This window comes from Dasypus novemcinctus, chromosome 11 (assembly GCF_030445035.2).
Source record: "Dasypus novemcinctus isolate mDasNov1 chromosome 11, mDasNov1.1.hap2, whole genome shotgun sequence".
NCBI classification, from domain to species: Eukaryota; Metazoa; Chordata; class Mammalia; order Cingulata; family Dasypodidae; genus Dasypus; species Dasypus novemcinctus.
This window is the reverse complement of record NC_080683.1, coordinates 1,656,122-1,682,430: the sequence shown is the minus strand read 5'-3', so window position 1 is coordinate 1,682,430 and position 26,309 is coordinate 1,656,122. Positions and strand designations below refer to the sequence as shown.

The 26,309-nt window shown below is 40.7% G+C and overlaps 1 non-coding gene and 1 pseudogene across 1 annotated transcript; both read right to left on the bottom strand.

Moving 5' to 3' along the window:
* Positions 1-18,029, bottom strand: part of LOC101437849 (double-strand-break repair protein rad21 homolog pseudogene) — a 43,382-nt pseudogene extending 25,353 nt beyond the window's left edge.
* A 1,894-nt stretch (positions 18,030-19,923) lies between these two features.
* Positions 19,924-20,030, bottom strand: LOC111764387 (U6 spliceosomal RNA). Its single transcript, XR_002797010.1, has one exon. It is a non-coding gene; the product is annotated as a U6 spliceosomal RNA (small nuclear RNA).
* Positions 20,031-26,309: the final 6,279 nt, after the last annotated feature.

The window sequence follows — 26,309 nt, the reverse complement described above, 5'->3', positions numbered from 1 at the left end:
TGGGGGAGACTGTAAACTATAATGTAAACTATAATCCATGCGGTACAGCAGTGCTCCAAAATATATTCACCAAATGCAATGAATGGGTCACAACGATGAAAGAAGTTGTTGATGTGGGAGGAGTGGGGTGGGGTATGGTGCGGGGTATATGGCAACCTCATATTTTTTAATGTAACATTTTTATGACTATGTTTCTTTTTTAAAAAGACAATTAAAAATAAATTTTAAAAATTAAACAAATAAAGTATAAATATAACTCCAGAGAGCTGGGCTGATGATGTGAGTGGTTGCTTGTAGAATATCATGCAAACAGCATGCAGCAGAAACACAAAAATGTCATTCTCTTTTTGCCCTCTCAGTGCTTTGTGTGGGGCTCTAAGCCTCTTTTAACACCCATAAGGTTCTCTGCCTGTTCTGCAGCTCCTTTGAGGGCAGGGCCCCTGTGGGTACTGGACTTCCTATCTTTGAAGACCCCATTGGTTCTAGCTTAGTTCCTATTTAGGTGGCTAATAAACAGTAAATCAAATTTAAAGTTGGATCTTTTTGGCTCACAAGAGGCCAAGTATGTTTTGTAATGGAAAGACCTGGGTGAGTGACCCAGTTCTGTCACTATTTGTGGTGTGGCCTCAGGCAAGTCATTTAAACCAATCCAGTTCTCAATTTTCTTATCTGTAGAATGTGGGTGGTCATTTCTATCTCACAGTGCTGTTAGGAGGAAAAATGAGAGAAATACCTGAGCTGCTGTGGAACACAGTTTTATCATATTATGATTACCTTTATTATTATTTTTTGTTCTCCCTTTCACATGAAATTCTTTCTTTGGTGACACCTAGTATCACCAAAGATACTACTGTCCCTGTTTCTATCCATATCCCCTTCCTCATATTGAGAGGTAAGGTAAGAAGCTGAAGGCTGAACTTGTGTTACGCCCTTCCTAAATTCTGACAGTTTGAACTTGCATTGCTGCAATTTTCTGATCCACTGTCAAATTGACTGGAGGGGATCATCTTTATGGTAGTCATTAGAGAAAGACTCCCATGATCATTTATTTAACCATTGAATGGATTTTGTTTTGCACTTTGACTGTCCTCCTAAAATACAGTCAAATGACAGTCACTTTGTGAGCCTGTTGGTGCCATTCAGCATCCTCTGAACAAGTTCTAACTGCAGTGTCCAGTTATTTAGTACCTCATTTGTTATTCTAGTCTTTCATTGGTCTGTCTGCAGGAGCAAAGCACATGATGTGTGCTCTAAACCCAAGACATGCCTGCATTTCAAAGATGGTGTGTTGAGCAGATCATAATATTAAAATCAGAGATAGCAGTCTCAAAAAGTAGGAAAGATGTCAGGCAAGGCAATTGGACAAGCTGGGTGGTGTGTGGTGGAGAATGGGTGGTTGCAACAAGATTTAGGAGGGGGTGGCAGAATTTGTCAGTCCAGTGGTTTTCAAACATTTCAATCTCAGGACTCCTTTGCACTTGTAAAAATTATTGAAAGCTCTTAAAAGGTTATGATTAAAAGGAATATATCTATCAATATTTACCACATTGTAAATTAAAACTGAAATGTTTTAAAAATTTAATTTATTTAAAAATAGTAATAGACCCATTACATACTAACATCAGAATGATAACATTAAGACAAGTTATGTAGCCTCTGGAAAATTCCACTGAATTCTTAAGAAAGAATGAGAACAAAAAGCACAACTAATGTGCTAGTATTGTTACATGAAAATAGCTTTGACCTTTTATATCCCCTAAAATGGTCTTGAGGATCTCCAGAGATACCCAGAGTATACCTTGAGAACTGCTGGTTTAAGCAAAGATATTGGACAAAATAATAAAGGAAATGAACTTTTTTTGGGGGGGAGGACAATAATAACAACACTTTAAATGGCTACTGTGAGTTAGGAGCTATGCTAGTTCACAGTCATTATTTCATGTAATTCTCATAATAATCCATGAGAGGAAGCATAGTTATATCCATTTTATAGATGCAAGAAAGGAGGCAAAGAGACATGGCCGATGGGGTTAACTACTAGGTCAGAGGGCCCCTCTTTGGAAATGGTGTTTATGTGTGATGAATCTGGACTCAGATGTGATCTCTCTTCATAAGACTTTCATGCTAATGTTCTGGAGGTGCAGTTAGTGTTGGAGTTTAAGATATATTTAGGGGACTTGAATCTCTGGACTGACAATGTGATAGCCAGGTCCTGAGCCTCAACAAACTCCAGCACCTACAATCTGATTCATTGGACTCACCACACTCAGCTAAGATGGAGTTGAAGAAGGACAACCACCACACCATGGAGCCTAGAGTGATTACAAATGAAAGAGGGAGGATTGCATCCAACATCCATGTGGAATCTGAGCCTCCTCTTGACATAGAGGTGCAATGGACACAACCAATCCAATGTCCACATAGAAAAGGTGGCATTGGATTGGGAAAAGTGGACATGGTGGCTGATGGGTATGGGGAAAGGCAGGAAGAGATGAGATGTGAAGGTGTCTTTGGGACATGGAGCTGCCCTGGATGGTGCTTCAGGGGCAATCACCGGACATTGTAAATCCTCACAGGGCCCACTGGATGGAATGGGGGAGAGTATGGGCCATGATGTGGACCACTGACCATGAGGTGCCGAGGTGCCCAAAGATGTACTTACCAAATGCAATGGATGTGTCATGATGATGGGAACGAGTGTTGCTGGGGTGGGGAGAGGTGGGGTGGGGGGTGGGATTGAATGGGACCTCATATATATATTTTTTATGTAATATTATTACAAAGTCAATTTAAAAAAAAATAATGTAAAAAAAAATTAAAAAGTATATATGTATGCAAAAGCAATATATATATGTTATTTCAATAAGTTAAAAAAAAGACTCAAAGTGATGCAAAATTTATATGACATATTAACAGGAAAGTATTTCTAAGCCTTCAAAAATATGATAGAAAAGAGAAAATGCAAATTCTCTTAGGGATCTTCTAAAGCACTTAAATGGAAAACAAAAAAACTTGAGGAACACATTTCTATAAACAAAGAATGGTCTAAGAGTTATTTAGCCTTGAAGGAGGAAAGGAGTATCCTCCTGGTTAGGTCCTAGAGAGACAGGGAGAGAAGAATGGAGAGGACACTGTCAAAGGCTTTCTAGATCCTACATTAGATCTGAGGCACTTCCATGTTTCAGTTGAAGACTCTCAGTTGAGTTCCAAAGTCCCACCCCTTCCCTTGGGGTAGCCTATAAGCAATGGTTTCCCAGCAGGCACATAAAAGACTGACTCTCTCACCTCAAACAGGACAATTCTGAAAGGTGATCCTTGTACCACACCTGTGCATGGCATTACAGAGGCCTTTATTGCCTGTACATCACAGTTCAGCCCTTCAACACTACCCAATCCTGCTTCCTTCATTCCCCCAATGGTGTGTATTCCCAGGGCACTTCCCAATAAATGTCTTGCACACAAATCTCCCTCTTGAATCTGTTTCCCTAGGGATGACAGACAAATATCCAAGTCTTCTACCCTTCCACATTGTTCAGTTCATTCCAATTCCTTTTAAATATTAGGACTACATCTGCTTAATATGAAGACTCTTTAAAATCAACAACTGGTGTAATATTCCTGACATTTTCCAGGAACAGTCTTCCAGGTACATTAAATTCCTCATTTTATTCCACTTCTGATGTTGGACATTTATAATGTTGAAAGTTTTTCTCCCCACTGTGTTGAGATTTATCTTATTCATCTTAATTTTCCATGTGGAGCTTTACAGATCCAACCATTCATTCATTTTTCTATGATGGAGGTCAATATTGCCATCTGGGTAGAGTTTTTTTTTTTTTTTCCTTCTCTTCCAGTTACTATACATTTAATTATTTATTTTTTAATTTTTAATTTTAAGTTCTAAAGAAGCTTTAGATTACATAAAGTGGGCACAGTAGTTGCGGAGGGCAGGGAGAGGGAAGAAGAGATGTGATGTGAGGGCATTTTCAGGACCTGGAGTTTTCCTAAATGATATTGTGGGACAGATGTTGGACATTATATATCCTGCCATAACCCACTGAATGGACTGTGGGAGAGTGTAAACTACAATGTAAACTATAATCCATGTGGTGCAGCAGTGCTCCAAAATGTATTCACCAAATGCAATGCCACAATGACAAAAGAGGTTGATGATGTGGGAGGAGTGGGGTGTGGGGGTGTGTGGGGTATATGGCAACCTCATATTTTTTATTGTAACATTTTTTAAAATATATGTATCTTCAAAAAAATACAATTAAAATGATGGGGGTAGGGAGGAGTGGAGTATATGGGAACCTCATGTTTTTTATTGTAACATTTTGTGTAATCTATTAACTTTTAAAAAAGAGAATTAAAAAATTAAATTAAATTAAAAAAAGGAAATATAGGGAAGCATAATATACATATATGGATTACCATATGCCCCATCCCCTTCCCCTTTCTACACTTTCCTGCATTAACAACTTTTATTGTGTGGTATATTTGCTAAATTGTGTAGACTTTTTTAACTAGATTGGAGAAGAAATCACCACAAAGAGCTAGGTGAGAAGACATTTTAAGTAGTTTCTAGTCCTGAGGTTTTCTGATTTCAGGGAATAGTAAAGAGTTTCCCTTTTTCCACTCTCTACCTCCCATGCCCATTGGATTCCCCAAACCATGGAAAGGTGGTAGCACAACAAACTTGCTTCTAGTTTTTAATGGGGTGAAACATTAAGGCCTACTTGGCCCCAAATACCTTCTTTCTTATGCATCAACTTATTTTTGTGCAGTCTCATCTTCCTTGCTGTGCTCTGGAACTAGGATAATTTTTAGCATTATTTTTTTAACCATGTAGCCCTCAGGGAGCTAATGATATTGAGTAAAATGGGAGCCTAACAAAAGCATTTCTCTTTGAGGAGGATGCATGGAGGAAATTATGTTTTGTCCCTAAACCTCCACTAGGTGGCATTTTACTAGAACAGTACTGCTATTGGGGTTTTTAAGTAATTGCTCATGCTATTATTCTTAAAGGGACATTATAAAGCTCCTTGAAGATTTAAAGGTTCATATTTGCATGGATGATTGTAGTAAGGATTCTAAAACAAAATTTGTCATGTTTTTTAAAACAAAATATCTGGTTCTATGCCTGCCAAATCCTGCTTAGTCCAAAAAGAGAATGAAGTTGTTAGATGAGATTTTTAAATTTGGGAAGGCACTTGCCCTCTCTGGGCTCATTTCCTTTTCTTGACATGAGAAGAGAGTAAACTAGATGGTTTGTAAGGTCTTTTTAGTTCTAAAACTTTTAATTCCATTTAATTCATTAATGTATTTAAATTAAAAGTTACTCTCATCACTGAATTTTTAATAGACAAAACTAGACCATTGGCTTATTTTAAAAATACTTTAAATGAAACATTATTGTAATTTTAAATTATTCTTGCTTTTGTTGTTATATAGGACCTTTTAAAGGCATTTCTTCTATTGAGTTTCAGGATCTTTTCTTTTAGCTAAACAACTTTAGTACCCATCAACCTCTTTTCCACCCTTTCAAGCTGGGTGGAATGAGTTTCTTTGAAACCTAGAGAAACTCTTCTTGAAAGAGCAAAAGAGGTCTTCACAGATGATTATCAGCATTAGACACATGAAGAACATGAAACTCTCTTGTCCAGTTCTGCAAAAGAAAACTCTTTAAAGTTTCCATTTTCTAGATTGCTTTTACTTAGACTACAGAAAAACACACCGAACAGAGGCTTATAACTTTTACAGTGTCATAGAAATTTGCCCCATCTTTCTATCTCTAAGACTTAATAAAACAGTGAGGTAACAAGCATGCTACCATCGTTGGGCAGGCCCAGCACGTTGAGATGAGGCCTCGTCTCCTGCTGGGTGAGTGCTTGGCGCAGGTAGATTGTCGCCCCCCTGCTACTCTTGCCAGTAATGCCTGCCTCCTCTATCTCCACCCAGCATCCGGTCTCCATAGGGGCCGCCCTAGGGTAATCGGCCTGCCTCTCCCGCCTCACCAGAACCCAACCCACAACTTCCCCTTATCTTCTGCCCCAGCCCCCATATACCCCCCGCCAGAATGATAACCTCACCTCTGCCCCTTTACCTAGCAACAGCCTCCAACAACCAATCGGAGGTCGCCTTCAGCTTAAGCCAATCCGCACCCCACACGTCGCCCCTTACCCTCGTACCTCACCCCCAACCGTCCCCCAGCCAATTAGCGGCCTCCCCTCACATACATTGCCTTATTTGGCTTAGCCTTGCTACCGCCAGCGCCCTAGCCTATATAAACGCTTGTCTTCCTCAATAAAGCAGACGCGTTGCCACCACTCTCCGTCTCCGCAGCATTCTTTGTGCTGCTGTGCGTCCGCCCTTGACACCTCCCGCTGTCCGCCGTGCACCCTCAAAACAGGAGGGATATTTCCCTTCAGAGCCCGAGCTCCTCCACAGAGGCATGTGAATTTGGACTCAGGGGAATGTGATGAACTCTTTGAGAGTCTCACTGCCCTACTGTGGAAATTGAAGGAGGCTGTTGAGATTCTGTGGCTTCAAATCTTTTCCCTCATCTCCATCACCATCCTCACCACAAATTCACAGAACCTAGGGCTGATGAAGTAAAAAAGGACATTGCTGGTCACCTACCTCCATGTTTTACTAAGTGTGTTCCATGAACTAAGAGCCACTGTGGAAAATAATTGGCTCTTTCATCAAAGAAGTTTTAGAAAAGCTGTAAAGAGTATCTCCTCAAATAGTCCCCAGTGTACATTAACACTGTAAGGTCTCTGGGAATTCTTACAGTAAGGACAACTATTTGTTTAACCCTCTGGTTCTCAAACTCATGGGATGTTTTGGGAAAGACAGGTTTAATTTAACTGCTTCATTTTACAGATAATGAGGAAGCTGAGTTTCAGTCAAGGATTGCAAGGTATTTAAGATCACATAAAAATATAGGGGACACAAGGATGGATATAAAACATGTAATATTACACCAAAAACATACAGGGGACAATAGACTAATAATGTAAACCATATGTAAAACATAAGATAACTAAAAGTTTTGAAAACTGTATAGCCTAAAGTATAAACCACAATGTAAACACAAATGTTACCTTGTTTGAAAGCTATTGTCTCAATATCTGTACATCAGTTTCAGTAAATATGATATGAATAAGTTAAAAGATTATCTCTGTGGAAGGGAAAAGGTTTTATACTGGATATGTGGGAGTACTGTATATTCTATATATGAATCACTGTGATCTATGGCTCTTGTGAAGAGAAGCTCAATAATCAGGAAAAAAGAAAAGAAAAAGATAGGATGTAGAATTTTCTCAAATCAATATGTATTCTATACCTAACCTTTAAACTCATTACTATATTCCATTTTACTAGTAAGGGAACCTGACATTATATTGGGCTTCACTTTTCAGGAAGTTTTGGATCACAGAGAGGTTCAAAAATGGCAGCGGAGGAATACTGGTATGGGATGTTATTGACAGGGGACATATGGTTGACAGGGAGTTATACAGGGCATGTGTCCAGGGTGCAAGGAAATGTTTGGATATACTCATAGTGGAAACAATTAAAAACAACAGCTGGGGGGGTACTGGGTTCCTGGTCGGGGGGGGGCTCTGTTGTGGTCCCTAGGGGAGCAACGGCAGTCCCCCAGGTGCAACGGTAAAGACCAGGAAGGAATGAGGGTCCAAAAGTGAGCCCCTGATACTAATGACTATGCTTGTGAGCCTATACACCTGAAATAAGAACAAGGCCTAGAGCAGCACTGTGCCTAAGAGTTCCCTCCTGACAGCCTCCGTGGTACTCAAATGTGGCCAGTCTCGAAGCCAAACTCAGCATGTAAATGCACTGCCTTCCCCCCAGCATGGGACATGACACCCGGGGATGAGCCTCCCTGGCACCGAGGGATCACTACCAAGTACCAGCTGATGATGTAACTAGAAAATGACCTTGAATTAAAGGTTCAACATGGACTAGCAGAAAATCCCTGTCTACATATAATAACAGGAGTTAAAAATGCTGTTTGACCTAAAGTAAGGAGGAAATGGAAAGGACAAATGAGTTTATATGGCTATGAGTCTCTAAAAAAGAGTCTGGAGGTTGTCAGAAGGATTGACCTTATGCACACGTGAGCAGAGTCTCAGAGACAGATAAAGTAGATACAACCCCAGGTATTGGTTCTTTTGAGGGCTAAAGAGACCCACAGGTTCTATGGTCATCGCAGATGGAGTTCACTGCCATGTCAGCTGGCCCTTCTTTGGAGCTGGTGTTTCTGCGTGATGGAGCTGGACTCAGATGTGATCTCTTTTCACAAGCCTTTCATGCTACTTTACTGGAATTGCAGTTGGTGCTGGGGTTTAAGATATATCTAGGGGATTTGAATCTCTGGATTGACAATATGATAGCCAGGCCCTGACCTCAACAGACTTCAGCTCCTACACTCTGATTTATTGGATTTACCACACTCAGCTAACATGGAGTTGAAGAATGTCAACCACCACACCATGGAGCCTAGAGTGCCTACAACTGAAAGCAGGAGGATTGCATCCAGTATCCATGTGGAATCTAAGCCCCCTCTTGACAGAGATGTGGAATGGACACAACCAAGTCAAGGTCCACAGGAAGGAGGAATACACTTAGGATTAGAGTGGACTTAATGATATTCTATTCATGAACTATTGTGGTTAATAATCGAGAAAATGTGGCATTGGTGTGGAAAAACTGGCCATGGTGGCTGCTGGGTGCGAGCAATGGGAGGAAGAGATGAGATGTGGAGACATTTTCAGGACTTGGAGTTGTCCTGGGTGGTGCTTCAGGGACAATTGCTGGACATTGTATGTCCTCCCATGGCCCACTGGATGGAACGTGGACCACAGGCCATGGGGTGCAGCGATGCCCAGAGATGTACTCACCAGATGCAATGGATGTGTCATGATGATGAGGGAGAGTGTTACTGTGGGGGGAGTGGTGGGATGGGGGCAGTGGGGGTGAATGGGGACCTCATTTTTTGAATGTAATATTTTTAAAAAAATGAATAAATTGAGTAGAATTTGAAAAAAAAATGTAGGGGAAAATAGACTCAGGACCTCCTATCTTCTGCCTTCGCATCTTGTTTTTCCCATACATTCTAATTGTTGATTGAGATCTAGAGCAGCCACTACACTATTTCAAAATGTAATATGAAATACACATGTTTTAAAGCTAAAATGGATCTAAACATTACCTAGATAATGTTATTTTTACTAATGAGCATAGTCAGATCCAGAAAGGTTAAGTGACTGTGATGGTCACTTTGGCCAGGCAGTAGTGTCCAGCTGTTTGGTCAAGCAAGCATGGTTCTGGCCATTACTGTGAGGACACTTCATGGATTTAAGTTATCAACAAGTTGATTGCATGTATGACTAATTACATCTACACTCAATGAGGAGAACAGTAAGAGAAGTTCTCATCCAATCAGTAGAAGGCCTTAAAAGAGTGATGATTCCAGTTGTCAGAAGGGAGAATATCCATCTCCACCTCAACCAGCCACCTTCTCCTGGGGAATTCACCAAAAACCTTCATCAGAGTTCCTAGCTTGTTTCCTGCCCTATGGAATTTGGGACTTGCTTATCCCCACAGTAGATCACAAGAGACAATTCTTATTTAAAAATCTCTTAATATTTGCATAATATAGCTCCTGTCAGTTCTATTTCCTTAGACAACCCTGATGAATACAGTGATTTTCTCAAGATTACACAACCAAATAGTAGCAAAACTAGAATTAAGAGCTGAATTTTCTTGAATGTGTATTCAGGAGTTATACTCCTATATCATGCCATCTGTCCACTTTAACCACACCTTTGTGTTAAGCATGAAGAAAGATTACATCTAAATGTTCTATATATTATATCACGATCAGGCAGTAAACAAGTCGGATTAAATAGGATTTGACCCTTTGTTTTAGCAGGAATGTGACAATAGGATAGGTAAGTTTTAATGACACTGTTATGACAGAAAGAGAAAATGAATATAAGGATCACATTGGAAAATGTCAAATACATAACCCTGAACATAAACTTCACCTTCTTTAAAGTTTGGTATAGACTAGATTAGTAACAAATTGCATTATAGTTTTTTTTAATGCAATTCTAACACAGGGTAGCAGAGACAAATAACCTAAATATAAAAATCATAATAATTCTCAAAATAAAGGAGGATAAATTTTACTAAGTGTATTCACAGTGCCAGGCTCTGTGCTAAGGACTCATGTGCATTGCTTCCCTTCACTTTCGCAATAACTGTGAGGTAGTTATACCCATTTTAATGATGATGAAGCTGAAGCTCTGAAAGATTAAGAAAGTTGACCAAGATCACACAATATCAAGAGGTAGAATAAGGATTTGAACCAAGGAAATTAGATTAAAGAGTCAGTGTTCCTAACCATTTACAAAATTAAGAAAATGCCATATTGAACATAAAATCTGAAAATACTATATCAGAAATGTCTTCATCCCTTAAATGCCTTCCTTTCTAACAGGAAGCATGAAGTCACCACTTTTCCACCCACTGAAGCCAGTGAGTTCATGGCTGACCACTCCCTGGATAAAGCTTTGCTGCTTAGTTCTGAGGGATCTTAAAAGATGAGCAGAAACACTTCTAATTTCACGTGCACTGGAATTAGATGATTTGGAGAAGGAAATGGGCTGGAGCCAACTTTCCATGCTCTGAGAAGAGTTTGCCAAAGAAAATGATGTGAATAAGATGGCCTGAAGTTGTGGTCTGCATAGGAAACTTGGTCTGAAGCAAACTAACAGCTTTCAAAAAATGTGCCCATTTCCCTGATGCTGGTTCATCTGGCATACTCTGAATAACCTTTACTTGCTTTTTCCTATAACCAAGGCTATAGTAGTGGTCTCCTTGCCTTTTGGAGAATAGACCAACCTTGGTTTGACCTCCTGGTTCCATCACTCTGGGAAGGTTGAAGCTTCATCAAGACTTCTTGGAGTTCCCAGGGGCTTGCTTCCACCTGTCACTCACTCCTGCAGCCACCCATGCTGTCAATTCTGTTTCCAGGAAAACAAAGCTATTCTCATTTTGTGAGTGAGAATATTGTAATGAAAAGTTGAGGGACCAAGGCAAAAGGTCCCATTATGTCCTGCAAAGCTTTTGCCTCTTCTTAGCAACCTCTTCTTTCTATTCCTTCCCCTCCCTCCCCTCATCCTCCTTCCCTTCTCTTCCTACTCCTCTTCCTTTCCCTCATCTTCCCCTCCCTTCCTTCTCCTTTTCAATTCCCTCATCTTCCCTCTGCTTCTCCTTTCTTTCCCTCTCTTACCTCCCTTCTTCTCCCCTCCCCTTTCCTTCCCTCCTCCTCCCACTTTGCAATGTCCCTTTTAGGAAAAAATTCCCCTCTCTGCCATGCTAAAGTGGCTTTGCCCTCTCTGAAGCAGACAGACCTTCCCCACAGTAGCACAATGACCCCAAGGAAGTTTCTCACAGAATTCTTCCAAGAAATGTGGTTTTTCCCCTATGAAGAAGTCTGCAAAATATTGCTGAGGATTTATTTTACCCTACTTGTTTTTATTGTATGCATTTTGAAAAATAACATAACTGCCTTTCTTCTTCCAAAATCTGTATTTCAGATTTCTCACCAACACAGTCAACCAACTATAGCAGTTTCATATGGTTATGAATTCCAAAAATAGATATTGGATTGTTTGTAATCTGATCTGTACCTGGGCATGACTGAGTTATGATTAGGACATTGAGTCCCCACCCCTTGTTGGGTGGAGACTCACAGATAAGAGGCATAGCAAAAGACACAATTAAGGGTTTCTGATGTTTGAGATTTTTTTGTCTTTATTTATTTTTTTAATGTTGCATTCAGAAAATATGAGGTCTCCATATACCCTCCACCCCCCTCACCCCACTCCTCCCCCCATAACAACAACTTCCTCCATCATCATGAGACATTCATTGCACTTGGTGAACACATCTCTGAGCACCGCTGCATCTCATGGTCAATGGTCCATACCATAGCCCACACTGTCCCACAGTCTTCCCAGTGGGCCATGGGAGGACATAAAATGTCTGGCAACTGTCCCCTGAGCACCACCCAGGGCAACTTGAGACCTGAAAATGCCCCCATATCACATCTCTGCTTCCCACTTCCTACCCCCAGCAGCCACCATGGCCACTTTCTCCACACCAATGCCACATTTTCTTCAATTACTAATCACAATAGTTCATGAATAGAGTATCAGTGAGCCCACTCTAATCCATACTCCACCCCTCCATCCTGTGGACCTGGAATGGTTGTGTCCACTCCACATCTATAGCAAGAGGGGGCTTAGATTCCACATGGATGATGGGTGCAATTCTCCTGCTTTCAGTTGTAGGCACTCTTGGCTCCCTGGTGTGGTGATTGACCTTCTTCACCTCCATGTTAGCTAAGTGGGGTAAGTCCAATAAACCAGAGTGTAGGAGTTGCAAGTCTGTTGAGGCTCAGGGCCTGGCTATCACATGGTCAGTCCAAAGATTCAGATCCCCTGGGTATACTTTAAACCCCGGCACCAAAACAGATCCAGTAAAAGTAACAGGAGATGCTTGTGAACAAAGATCACATCTGAGCCCAGCTCCATCACACAGAAACACAAACTCCAATGTAGGGCCAACTGACATTGCACTGAACTCCATCTGCCATGACCATAGAATCTGTGGGTCTCTGTAGCCCTCAGAAGAACCAATACCTGAGGTTGTATCTACTCTATCTGTTTCTGGGACTCTGCTGAGGTGTGCATAAGGGCGACCCCTCTGATAACCTCCCAGCTATTTTTGGAGACTCATAGACATATAAACTCATTCGTCCTTTCCAATTCCCCCTTTTATTCAGGTCAAAAAGCATTTTTAACTTTTGGCATTATATGTAGACTGAGATATTCTGCTGATCTGAGTTGACCCTTTTATTTAGGGTCATTTTCTAGTTACATCATCAGCTGGTACTTGGTAGTAATCCCTCAGTGCCTGGGAGGCTCATCCCTGGGAGTCATGCCCCATGCTGGGGGAAGGCAATGCATTTACATGCTGAGTTTGGCTTCGAGACTGGCCAAATTTGAGCAACATGGAGGCTCTCAGGAGGTAACTATCAGACACCCTGCAGCTCTAGGCCTTGTTCTTATTTCAGGTGCACAGGCTTACAAGCATAGTCATTAGTATCAAGGCTCATTGTTGGAATTTCCTTCTTTTTTGGTCTTTGCCATTGCACTTGGGGGATTGTTATTTACTGTTCCTTTAAGGAATGTGATAGAGCTCCCCTGGCTAGGAACTCAGCACTCCCTCAGCTGTTGTTTTTAATTGTAACTACTATGAAAATATCCAAACATTTTTATGTACCCTGGATATATGCCCTGGAGAACGCCCTGCCAACCAGATGTTTGAGTTTTTATATTGGAATTTGATGCTGAAGGCTTAAACTGGAGCCCTGTGAAGAAAGCTCCCAGAGGAGAGAGAAGCCAGTCCCAGGAAGAAAGGAACCTTGAACCCAGAGAAAAGCCAGACCTTGGAAGGAAGAAATCCAGGAAGTCTGAACCCTCACAGCTGTCAGCAGCCATCTAGCTCCAACAAGTGAAAATAGACTTTTGTGAGGGAAGTAACGTATGCTTTATGGCCTGGTATCTGTAGGCTCCTACTTCAAATAAATACCCTTTATAAAAACCAACCAATTTCTGGTTTTTTGCATCAGCACTCCTTTGTCTGACTAATACATCTACATTCCTACATATTTACATCTAATATTTTACAAAGATAACAGTTTTACATTTTAAAATTACTATGCCTCTGAGTCATCTGTTATCTTATTTCTTCTCACTCCACCCACATAGGGAAAGTAAGGAGAATGTTGCTTAATTTTCTTTAGACCTGAACAAAGCCGAGGCTCAGGAAGGTAACTCAACATACCACATAGCCGGTACTAAGGTCCATGTTCTTCCCTGCTGTACTCCACCACCTCTCTGAAATGTATCCCCTAGTTTACTGCATCACCATTTTCACCAGCATGTATGCCCCTTGGCAAGCTCTTCAGTTCCACTCTGTGGCTGGAAGCTAATATAAAGAGGAAGGAAGGAAGGAAGGAAGGAAGGAAGGAAGGAAGGAAGGAAGGAAGGAAGGAAGGAAGGAAGGAAGGAAGGAAGGAAGGAAGGAAGGAAGGAAGAAGGAGAGAAAGAGAATCTTGATGGTAATTGGCCTTCAAGGGGCTTTGGCTAACCAATCTGGGAGCAGCTCTTCTAAACCTTGCAGAAGGAATGTGCTTTTTTTTTTGAATGTGCTTTTAAATGTATTAATTGGATCATGCCACCCCCTGCTTAAGTTTCCTGCAATAACTTCCCTTTGGCTTTGGGTGAAATCTAACCTCTTCTACAAAGTCCTGAATGATCTTTTTAAAAAATCCTTAGCTGAGTAACCTGCTCCCTCCCTACCTCTTCTAGCTACCTGGTTTCTATGCAAGCCTTCAAATGAGATATGAGTCCTCCCACGTGTTCTTCTCCCTGCCTAAAATTTTAACCCTTACCCCACCCACTACCTTTCCATCTAGTTGACTTTTTCTGGTTCTACAGGCTTTCATTTATTTTTCTTCTCCTCTGGAAAACCCTTCTCCATTACCCTGTGCTGAAGAGAGTATCTCTCATTTTGAGCTAATAGAACCTATTGCAAATGGTAATTATTTGTTTATTTGATTGTTTATTTGTTTATGGTCTCTAACTCCTACTATACCTTAGCAACTTCTGATGGTAGGGCTTAGTGTCATTCTTGGGCCATAGTAGGCTTTCAATAACAAACGTGGCATGAATGATTAAATCAACAAACGAGATAGCATGGAAGCATTTTTTTCCTACTTGTGCTCAGATCATTTATTTGCCCATTCTGAAGATGTGTGTTAGGTCTCACCTCCCTTGTGAGTATTAAGAGGACCGAGGATTCTATGTGACATGGGGCTTGCCATCTAGACTCTTATGATGGAGTAGGAAGCTATCTGGGAGGTTGTGGAGCACAATATCTGAGTACAACCTATGTCTTTGCCAGGTCCTCTTATCTACAACCTTCCAGAATCTCCTTAAGCCTGCCCAACACATCCCACAACCGGTTCATCATGAAGACCCTTTAAGCTGCAAAGTCAGTGGTATTAAAACAAGGCTGGCTCCTTGCTTCTGCTGCAGTCCCAGTGATTTCTAGGCCCTAGCTTTGCAATTTCTGAAAAAAACTACAAGGATTCTTGGGATTAGTGGATGAATTTAATCTGTTTATTGAGAACTGAGAAAACTAGTCAGGGTATTTCCTCTAAAGGGAAACATTTTTTTCTTTTTCTTTTGTCTTTATTTATTTTAAATGTTACATTAAAAAAATATGAGGTCCCTATACACCCCCCACCCCCTCCACAAATGCAATGGCATGACAGGAAGCCCCAGTGGCTTCATTTATCACACCCTTCTTTTGACCTCCCCACAAAACATTTGCCTCTTTGATGGCTTATACCCCTTTGAATACTTCTTTACCAGAAGCCACTACTCTCAATCATTCAATATCTTTGCCCCAGTTGGTGTAAAGATGAGAAAACATTTGGAGTCTTTGGCCATTTTGGCATTAGAGGGTTGAGTAGGAGTTTGAGGTGAGCCTTAGAAACACTGTACCCTGCTGGTTCCAGCAGTGTTATGAAGATCTCAAGGCAGGAATCCTGATTAGGGAATATGGAGACCTTCTCATTCATTCCCTGCTTCAAACTTTCTGTTTCCCACTTAATTTGCCCATACTTTTCCTTCTCTCTCATTTTTCCCTAGACACTATGTAGCTGCATTGCGAATGTTCCCCCCATTCAGGGTTGACTGATGCATTTGTCTGCAAAGATGATACTGAGCAGGCATCTGGCAGTGACTCAATGGGGAGCATCTGCCATTCCAGGAGGTACCTGCCCAGTGAGTGACATCAATATCAAATTCAAAGTTTGAACCTAGACAGATATCAAAATCAAGATCCTTAAGCAGAAACTGCTTTGATCCTCAGCTTACCCTAGTCTGTCCAGAGTCCACCACACTAATACCTACAAAACATATTAACCCTCTAACCCCTGACCATGCACAAATTCCACATAGCTGTGTGTACTAGACACATTTTCTAAAACTCAAGAAGCCATTGCTTTACTTAAAAAAAGTTCTCATCCTTGAACTGCTTCACAGCTGGGCTGTCTTGTACTGGGGGGAATGTGGGAAGAGCTGACACAAGCCTGGGGTCAATATTCTGTTCCTTTTACCTCACATATATATTTTTAATGTAATATTATTACAAAGTCAATAAAAAATAAAAAAATTAAAAAAAAAATATTCTGTTCCTTTTAAGTTACTTTCTATTGTGTGGCTGGAGACAAACCTGGGAGGTACTTGAAAATGTGAAGTGATGTCTTGTCCAAGCCTGTGAATAACATGTTCTCTTTCCCCTCCCAGCTTTACTAGCACTTTTCCTTAACTCTCCTCCTTCCCTTTGGCATCCTCCATTTTGGGGAAAAAGAACAGAGAAAGGAAACTGCCTTCTACCTCCTCATCCAACCCATTTAGGTCCACCATGTCCAGCAGTCAGTAGCTAAGGTCATCACATATATGTGCAGTCACACACTGAGCTTGAGAAAGGGAGGGAATTTATGTGACTGATGAATACTTTCATTTGTGGCAGAGAGAGAAATAAGTCCCAGAGTGGACTCCCTGACAGCTTCTCCTCCCCCCCCCCCACCCCACACCTGGAACTTGTGCTGTCCCCTGCAAGTCTAGAGCATGTGTAAAAGAAAGAAGAGGAAGGGTGGATTGTTCCTCATTTCATTAAGATTCATCAAAGAAGTGGGGAATAGGGCCCATCTCCCCAGTCTTATCCAGGAATGGAGGAAAGGTTTTGGGTGCAGGTGTCAGCTCAGTCCACCAATACTAAGAGACATAGATTGCTCCCCACCCTTTTAAACTTGAGGACTAGGCACCCTAGATTTCCAGTTCTCAAAGTGGAGCTATTCCTGGCTACATCTCTTCCTTGTCTCTTACCCTTCCTGGAAGATTGGAGGGGAATTTCTGGACTATTAGAATTGTGTAGTTCCAAACCCACAGCTAAATGGAGTTCAAGAGAACAAGGGAGTGTGGGAGGGACTCCAGGGCTGGAGTTGGGACTTTAATGAAATTTGTCCTTCACAGGTCCCTAGAGATTTTTATAGTGTTTTTGATACATTTTTTAATGATAAAAGGAGGGAAAAGTTAATGTATGTGCAATATAGGATATCTGAGTAGATGCAAATGAAGGACAGCCCTATGGCAGTGGATGTGCAATGTCACACTCTGTGAACAAGGTCTTCTTTTAGGGGCCAAAGCAGGTACTTAAAAGGAGCTAATGCTACATCTTGATCTAAGCCCAAGCTTCCCCACCCTACATATGGCAGAAGCAGGCATGACCCTCTCTTATTTGAATGAATATATTTTTTAAGGAAGTATTTTGAAATAATAAAGAGAAAATGTGGTAACTGGGGGAAGGAGGACTTATGATTGTGTGTGGAAGATGCACCCCAGAAAGCAGGACAGAGGGAAGTGGTGACAGTAGCCTGGGAGACCTGGCACCCTTGGCACCTGCTGGTGGGCCCTGATGAGAGTTGCAGACTCACTTGGAGGAGTGGAAGGGCAATGGATTGGATGCAGTTGCTGGGAGACTAACACTGAGCTAGATGATTTCAGGGCAGCTTGGTGTCTATTTCCTTTTTTCCCTAGACAAATCCACTGTATCATATGGCTAAATCTTTTCTGGGGTTTGCTTTTTTGAGGCTCTTGCCCCTTTTGGGGTTTCACATCCTCTTCCAAGTATTCTCCTGATGGGAACTTCTCAGGGTCCTCTTTTTCTATATTTTCCTCTGAAAGGGTGTCCTGGACCCTCCAAGAGTCTTGAACCTTAGGATCTCTTTGCTCCTGCTGGCCCAGGTCACTCTCTCTGTCCTCCAGGAGGATGCAGGGTCCCTGAAACATGGTCATGTCTCCTCTGCACACACTTGGGGCCTCAGGTTCAGGGTCCTTAGGAGACAAACTATATGAATCAGGGAACAATTCAGTGCCACAGCCAGAAGCCTGGCTCTACAGTTCTCCCCCCAGTTGGAGCTTTGACTATTTATCAGGATAGTCTTTCAGAAGTTATTTCCCTACATCTTGCTCTCCTAACAGACTCGATATTGTGGAGCATTCGTAGTGACTGGATTCTGTAGATTCAACAATTCATTGATAAATTGGGAAATTCCAAGTTCACTGGACCTCAGGGGATCTCCTGATTTGGGTCTTGGAACAGTGGTCTCCACAGACTTGATGGTTTCCTCAAACAGCTGCTCTGGTTGATCATAAGTGCTTAGGAAGGGAAGGGACCCTGGGGAGTCTTGACCAGTATCAGGTAACTCTATAGCTTTTTTAGAATTGAGTCCACAGCCCTACCTACATTGTCTTGGAAATAATTTTTCCTTCTCTTCTTTCTCCAGCCACATCTGGATGTCCACTGTCATGGCTATTATATCTGGGAGCTCCTGAAGAAAAAGCTGAAGACTAAAGGAGCTTCTAGATGCCACATGATAGGATTCAGCATATTCCAAGAGTAGAGCCTGTGAAAGATGAAGAGAAAGACACCTTTTATGGAGAACATTGTGAGAAGGTGGAAAGAACAAGCTCTTGTCAGATAACTACCTCCAGGAGAAGCCTGAAATTAGCAAGTCTGAGTCCTCCAGGCCTGAGAGTGTTGAAACAGAAGATGCCAACCCACAGGGACACTGTGGAGATGAGCTCTCTGGGCCAGTGCTCATTAGAAAGGGGGGTGGGGCAAGTCAGACTGAAGTCAGCATTAAGAAGCACCTGTGGTGGTGGGATAGAAGGGTGGGTGGTAGAGCATGGCAGGTGAGTGATTCAGTGGGATTCATGGGGTGGATAATTTGAGGGAGAGAGTGATATGGGTATGGGGTAAGATGAGGACACCCTTCCCTTGACTCTGCCTTGACCATGAAAGAATAAGAGGCTGGAACCCAGTTTTCACTCTCTTCTCTTAGGCAAACTGCAGACCTTCATTACTCATAATAAATATGACTTTTACTTCAAATTCAGGGGATTCTGTGTTCCTTTCTGGTTATTCTTTTTAAACTGGGTAAAAACATTTTCTATTTTTCCTTCTTTGAAAAACTCTATTGATATTGCAGTCAGTGCTCTGTGCTGAGGACAATGTAATCTCCAACCCCTGGGTGCCTGGGGGCCCTCAGGCTGTGCTTAGCATCTGACCAGAGGCCTTCAGGGGCTCAGGTTTGCTCTCTAGATCACCTTCACCCAGAGACACCAGACTTGGGAAAGAAGATGATGACTAATTGTCATGTAACTCTATCCACAGATATGCCCTGAAATCACTTAATAACTCAGCCCAGGGACACTGAGTCACAGCACTTGAAATTTACCCTGGAGTCCTCTGCCATGACCAAAGAGACAAGAGTGTAGACAGAAACCCTTCTGCTGTTCACCTCTTTCCCTATAGAAAGGTTTTCATTTTTCCCTAGAGGGTCCTTCTCAGATGTCTTGCAAACATAACTTCATTTAGTAAAGTGAGAGTAACAGGGAAAGCAAAGGCCCATCTATGCTTGGAGTTGGATCTGGGATTCCCTTATCAGATTTCTGTTTCCATCTTCCTCAATCTATATTCATCTAGAGGCAGTACAGAAAAAGTAGAAAAAGCAATATCCCACACAAGAATAAAGTCCATACAACCATCCATGCAGATATACTTGTGCTCTTCCGTGGGGCATCATGGCTTATTGGGAAGTAGAGATCAAGTGGGAAAGAAAAGCACATACATCTCATGGCAATTACTTTAACAACTTCTCTCAGTAATTGTTTTTTTTTTTTCCTAAAAAATATGGAACATTTCACAAATTTGCGTGTCATCCTTGCACAGGGGCCATGCTAATCTTCTCTGTATCGTTCCAATTTTAGTATATGTGCTGCCGAAGCGAGCACTCTAATTGTTTTTTAAGTCTCTTTTTGGCTATTCTGCAACTTGAAGCTTCTCACATTTCCCTTGCAGCCTATGTGGAGTTCCATCTTGGTGGTCCCTTTTTACCAGGTCCCCACTGCAATTTAACTTCACTTATAATTTAGAGGATAATTCAGCTCTTCCAAGTGCTTGCTCCAACCTTCATACATAATCCCATTTAAATTTGGAGAGAGGATCTTCTCTTGAGAATAATCTAAGATCTTAACTGTACTTGGAGTGTTATAGAATGATACATTCTCTTTTTCCTTTTTTTTTTACACTTATGGTTACTTCCTCTGTGAAGGGTCTCCTTATTTTAATCCTTCACTTCCTGGGTTTTCATCAAAATTCATAAATAGATAGATGGTAGATAAATAGATAAGATAGAGAGATAGATAGATAGATAGATAGATAGATAGATAGATAGATAGATAGATAGAGAGATAGATAGATAGATAGATGATAGAGGAAAGAAAGAAAGAAAGAAAGAAAGAAAGAAAGAAAGAAAGAAAGAAAGAAAGAAAGAAAGAAAGAAAGAAAGAAAGAAAGAAAGAAAGAAAGAAAGAAAGAAAAGTTCATTAATAAAAAATTATTAGGAAGCTAACAGGAATTTTGTTGAAAACCTAGGAGGTGGAGGTAAAATTTAAGAGTCACAAGTAATTTTTAAATTTTTATTTTAAAATAATTCCAAACTTACAGGAAAGTTGTGAGGATAGAAAAGAGTACACTACTTACCCAGGTTAAGCTAGCTTTAACATTGTTTGCATTTGTTTTCTCTTTATACATACGGCATTAGTCAGGGTTCTATACCAAAACAGAACCAACAGGAGATACCTGTAAATAGTATGAGATTTTAAAGCCAAGGACTCTGATGAAGGACCTTGATGAGTTTTGCAGGAAAAGCAAGCTGTCTGAAATAGAGATGGGAATTCTCTCTCTAAAGGCTGAAATCATTTCTCCTTTAAAGGCCTTCAGCTGATTGAATGAGGTGTCACTCATTGCTTACAGGCAATCTCCTCCATTGATTGTAGATGTAACCAGCCATATGTACAATCAATGCACTGATGATTAAGTCTATGAAATTCCCTTGTATTACCATTAGCCCAATGTTTGCTTGAACAAACAACTGGACACAATTGCTTGGCCAAGTTGATACATTAATCTAACCATCACACACCATACACACTCAATTTTTTTCCTGCAGGTTAGAGAGCAAGTTGCATGTTATTGCCCTTTACCTCTACCTGCTTCCTAAGAAGGATATTCTTTTTTACACTTATGGTATAGTTGTCATCTTGAGTAAACTGAATGCAAGAGGTTGTTGATGTGGGAGGAGTGTGGGGAGGTGGGAGGTGGGGTATACAGGAATTTTTTCTATTTTTTAATGTAACATTTTTGTGATCTATATATCTTCAAAAAATACAACTTAAATAAATAAATAAAAACAAATAAATAAATTTTATCTAATCTTCCTGTTTCATTTCCTGTCAGTTTCCCCAGTAATGCTTGGTAGTGGGTTTTTTTTTTCTTTTTGTAGAGGAGCCTATGTAGGCTTATCTACTGTATTTAGCTAGCATGTCTTGAGTCTCCTTTAATTTGTAAAAATTCCCAGATTTTCTTCTTTTTTTATAGCAGTATCATTAAAGTGTCTGGGCATTTTTATACCTCCTTCTCTTACCTGCTCAGGCTTTAGAGAGGCTTTTTACATGTCAAGAACCCTGGAGTTTTAAGCACCAGTTAGACTCATAACCAGGCCACAATGATGACACTGAAGATGCTATGATTGGTAGGGAGACTTTTCTGAGCAGAAAGACTGCCAGCAGTAAAGAGAGAATAGATAATTGGGAGGAGCTTGAAGTATAATCCTTTGAGGTTAGGGGACTATGGAGAAGCTTCTGCTGCAAAAGAAAACATGTGAAGAAAGGAACTGTCAGCTCTGCTAAAGAATCATGACCTGAGGGGAAAGGTTTGGTCCTTGGGCCATGGCTAATTATTTAGAATTAGAGGCAAATTGAGGAATTCAAAGGAAGAACTTGATACATTACTTGATTTCTGAAGTTTATACTCTTCATAATAAAGCTGTCAATAGAGCATCACTATTATTGGGCTAGCAAACATGGGGAGATAAATCTGATGAGCATATGAGTTTAATTGAGTATATCTTTGCTTGAAAAGGATTTATATGCTGTTTGACCTAAAGTAAGGGGGAAATGGAAAGGAGAAATGAGTTTATATGGCTACGAGTTTCTAAAAAAGAGTCTGGAGGCTGGCAGAAGGTTTGCCCTCATGCACAACTGAGCTGAGTCAGAGAGACAGATAAAGCAGATACAACCCCCAGATATTGGTTCCTTTGAGGGCTAAAGAGACCCACGGGAGTTATGGTCATGGCCGATGGGGTTAACTACCCGGGCAGATAGCCCCTCTTTGGAAATGGTGTTTATGTGTGATGAATCTGGACTCAGATGGGATCTCCCTTCATAAGACTTTCATGCCAATGTGCTGGAGGTGCAGTTAATGTTGGGGTTTAAGATATATTTAGGGGATTTGAATCTCTGGACTGACAATGTGATAGCCAGATCCTGAGCCTCAACAGACTCCAGCACCTACAATCTGATTTATTGGACTTACCACACTCAGCTAAGATGGAGTTGAAGAAGGACAACCACCACACCATGGAGCCTAGAGTGATTACAACTGAAAATGGGAGGATTGCATCCAGCATCCAGGTGGAATCTGACCCTCCTCTTGACATAGAGGTGCAATGGACACAACCAATCCAATGTCCACATAGAAGAGGTGGCATTGGAATGGGAAAAGTGGACATAGTGGACGAAGGGTATGGGGAAAGGCAGGAAGAGATGAGAGGTGGAGGCGTCTTTGGGACATGGAGCTGCCCTGGATGGTACTTCAGAGACAATCACCGGACATTGTAAATCCTCACAGGGCCCACTGGATGGAATGGAGGAGAGTATGGGCTATGATGTGAACCAATGTATATGAGGTGCAGAGGTGCCCAAAGATGTACTTACAAAATCCAATGGATGTGTCATGATGATGGGAACGAGTGTTGTTGGGGGGGGGAGAGGGGGGGTGGGGGGATGGGGTTGAATGGGACCTCACATATATATTTTTAATGTAATATTATTACAAAGTCAATAAAAAATAAAAAAATAAAAAAATAAAAAAAAGAAAAGGATTTATAGATTTTTCTCTTAATATTTTCCTTTAAGCATGTCATTCATTACATTGCAGACTAATCATTAACATTCAAAGTTAGGTGGAAGCTCCTCCATTGCACAGTTAATGGGTTTTGAAATATGGACATTTCCCTTGTACTTGCATGGAAATCTGAAACTAGAACTGTAGTTTGAACTCAGAAAACATATTGTAGTTTGAACTCAGAAAATATATATTTTAAAAATTTCTGTGGAAAGGAAGATCTTATTTCTTGTTTTCATTTTTGATGACCTAGGAATAACATAAGATACTTTGATACCTTTTTGATTCACACAGTAATAGTTGAAGACTTAATTTTATCACAGTATAAGTTTTGCATGTAAACACTATTTTGGTTTGTAATTTTAGTTTGAATTAATCAGGAAATATTATCAAGTCTAAAGCAACAGTTAATTTCTAATATCATTCAGCACTCTGTAATACTTGTTGAGGGTGGTTCTTCTCATTCAGAAAACTTTAAATCTTGGGTCTGAGCTGACAAAATCACAGTAAAATTTAATGTCAAGTCATCAAACTACTCTGTGGTAGGGAACTTAGGATGTTCAGCTTTTTTTTTTTTTTTTTTTTACCAGAATTCATTAAACTGATGATGTTTAAATCCAGAAAAGTGACACTACTAGTTCAATGACACATGGTAGATTCAAATATTTTCTGCAAAGTACCTGCCAATGTATAATGCAATATATAACCAAAGGATCTAAATACCTAACATTTCCATAAGTTTTGTAAATTTGTCTAATTACATGTTTTTTACCCAAACATACTTTTATCACCAACAGCTATAAATCAGCCTAGTCTACTTCAAGGTGTACTAAATTAGTATTTTCAAATGAGCATAGATGTGTTCCAATAAATCTTCATTTATGGATACTAAAATTTGAATATCACATAATTTTCATGTGTCATAAAATAGTTTTTCTGCTTTTGTTTTTTTTCCAAACCATTTAAAAATAGAAACTAGCCTTAGTTCCACATGAATTTGAGGATAATCTTTTCTATTTCTGCAAATAAGATTGTTGAGATTTTGACAAAAGTGGAGTCAAATCTGTGAATCACTGGGTAATATCACCACCTTTTTAATTTTTAAACTTTTTTAAAATTTAAAGTTAATAGATCACAAAGAACATTCACTAAAATACATAAGAGGTTTCCATACAACCCCTCCACCCACATCATTTTTTATAACTTGTATTTTTTAAGAGATACACATTACAAAAAATGTTACATTAAAAAACACGAGGTTCCTGTATATTCGACATACCCCCACCCCACTCTTCCCACACCAACAACCTCCCCCATCATTGTGGCACACTCATCACACTCGGTGAACACATTGTGGAGCATTGCTGCACCACATGGATAATAGTCTACCCTGTAGTTCACACTTTCCCCAAGTATATTCAGTGGGTTATGGCAGGATATATAAAGCCCAGCATCTGACCCTGCTATATCATTTAGGACAACACATAGTCCCAAAAATGCCCCCATGTTGCACCTCTTTTCCCTCTCCCTGCCCTCAGCAACTACTGTGGCCACTTTCTCTACATCAATGCTTCAGTTTCTTCTATTACTAGTCACCATAGTTTTATAGTAGAATATCAGTAAGTCCACTCTAAACCATACTTTATTCCTCCATCCTGTGGACCCTGAGATGGTGATGTCCATTCCACCTCTATATCAAGAGGGGACTTAGATTCCACATGGATGATGCATGCAATTCTGCTTGCAGTTGTAGGCACTCTTGATTCCCTAGTGTGGTGGTTCACCATCTTCACCTCCCTGTTAGCTGACCTGGGTAACTTCAATGAACCAGAGAGTAGGAGTTGCAACACTGCTGAGGCTCAGGGCCCAGCTGGCACATGGAAAGTCCAGAGATTCAAGTCCCCTGAGAACGCATCATACCTAGTGTCAACCACAGGTTCAGTAAAAGTGACAGAAGAGGCATGTGTAGAAAGGTCACATCTGAATCCAGCTCCATCACACTCAGGAGCACAAATTTCAAAGTAGGGCCCTCTGACATGGCACAGAACTCCAAATCCATCTACCATGACCATATACCCTGTGGGTCTCTGTAGCCTTCAGGAGAACCAGTACCTAGGATTTTATCTACTTTAGCTTTTTCTGGGGTCTAGTACCTAAAGTTGTATCTACTTTGGTTTTTCTGGGGTCCTGCTGAGGTGTGCATAAATGCATCACCTCTGGTGACATCCCAACTCTATTTTGAAGACTCTTAGCCATAAAAAGCAGTTTTTAACACATGGCCCTACATGTAACCAGAGATATTCTGCTGGTCTGTGCTGAGCCTTTTATTCAAGGTCTCTTTCTAGTTGCATCACTAGCTAGTGATTGGTAGTAATCCCTCAGCACCAGGGAGGTTCATTCCTGGGAGTCATGTCCCATGCTGGGGGAAAGGTAATGCATTTACATGCTGAATTTGGCTCAAAAGTGGCCACATTTGAGCAACATGGAGGCTCTCAGGAGGTAACTCTTGGGCATCCTGCAGTTCTAGGCCTAGTTCATATTTCAGGCACACAGTCTCATAAGCATAGTCATCAGTATCAAGGGCTCATTGTTGGATCATTCTTCCTTGTTGGTCTTTGCCATTGCACTTGGGGATTATTGCTGTTCCACTGGGAAATGTGACAGTGCTCCCCTGGGTAGAAACTCAGAACTCCCTCAGTTGATGTTTGTAAATGTAACTAGTATGAAAATACCCAACATATATTAGAACATTTTTATATCTCCTTTATCCATGCCCTGGAGAGCTCCCTTCCCCCATATGCCCCCCCCCATCAATAACAGCCCACATCAGTGTTCTTCCTCTGCCATAATTGAGCCTCTCTGTGGGCCAAAACTTCTTCAACAATAAAGCCTAATATATTGTCAAATTCAATTAATAGGAAATTGAAATATAGTGATGGGTTTAAAGTTTAGAAATAGAATATATACTAATTTAGAAATACTAAAATAAAGTAAAAATAAATTGGTGTATTAAAAAATGAAAAATATTGTAAAGCTTTGCTTTT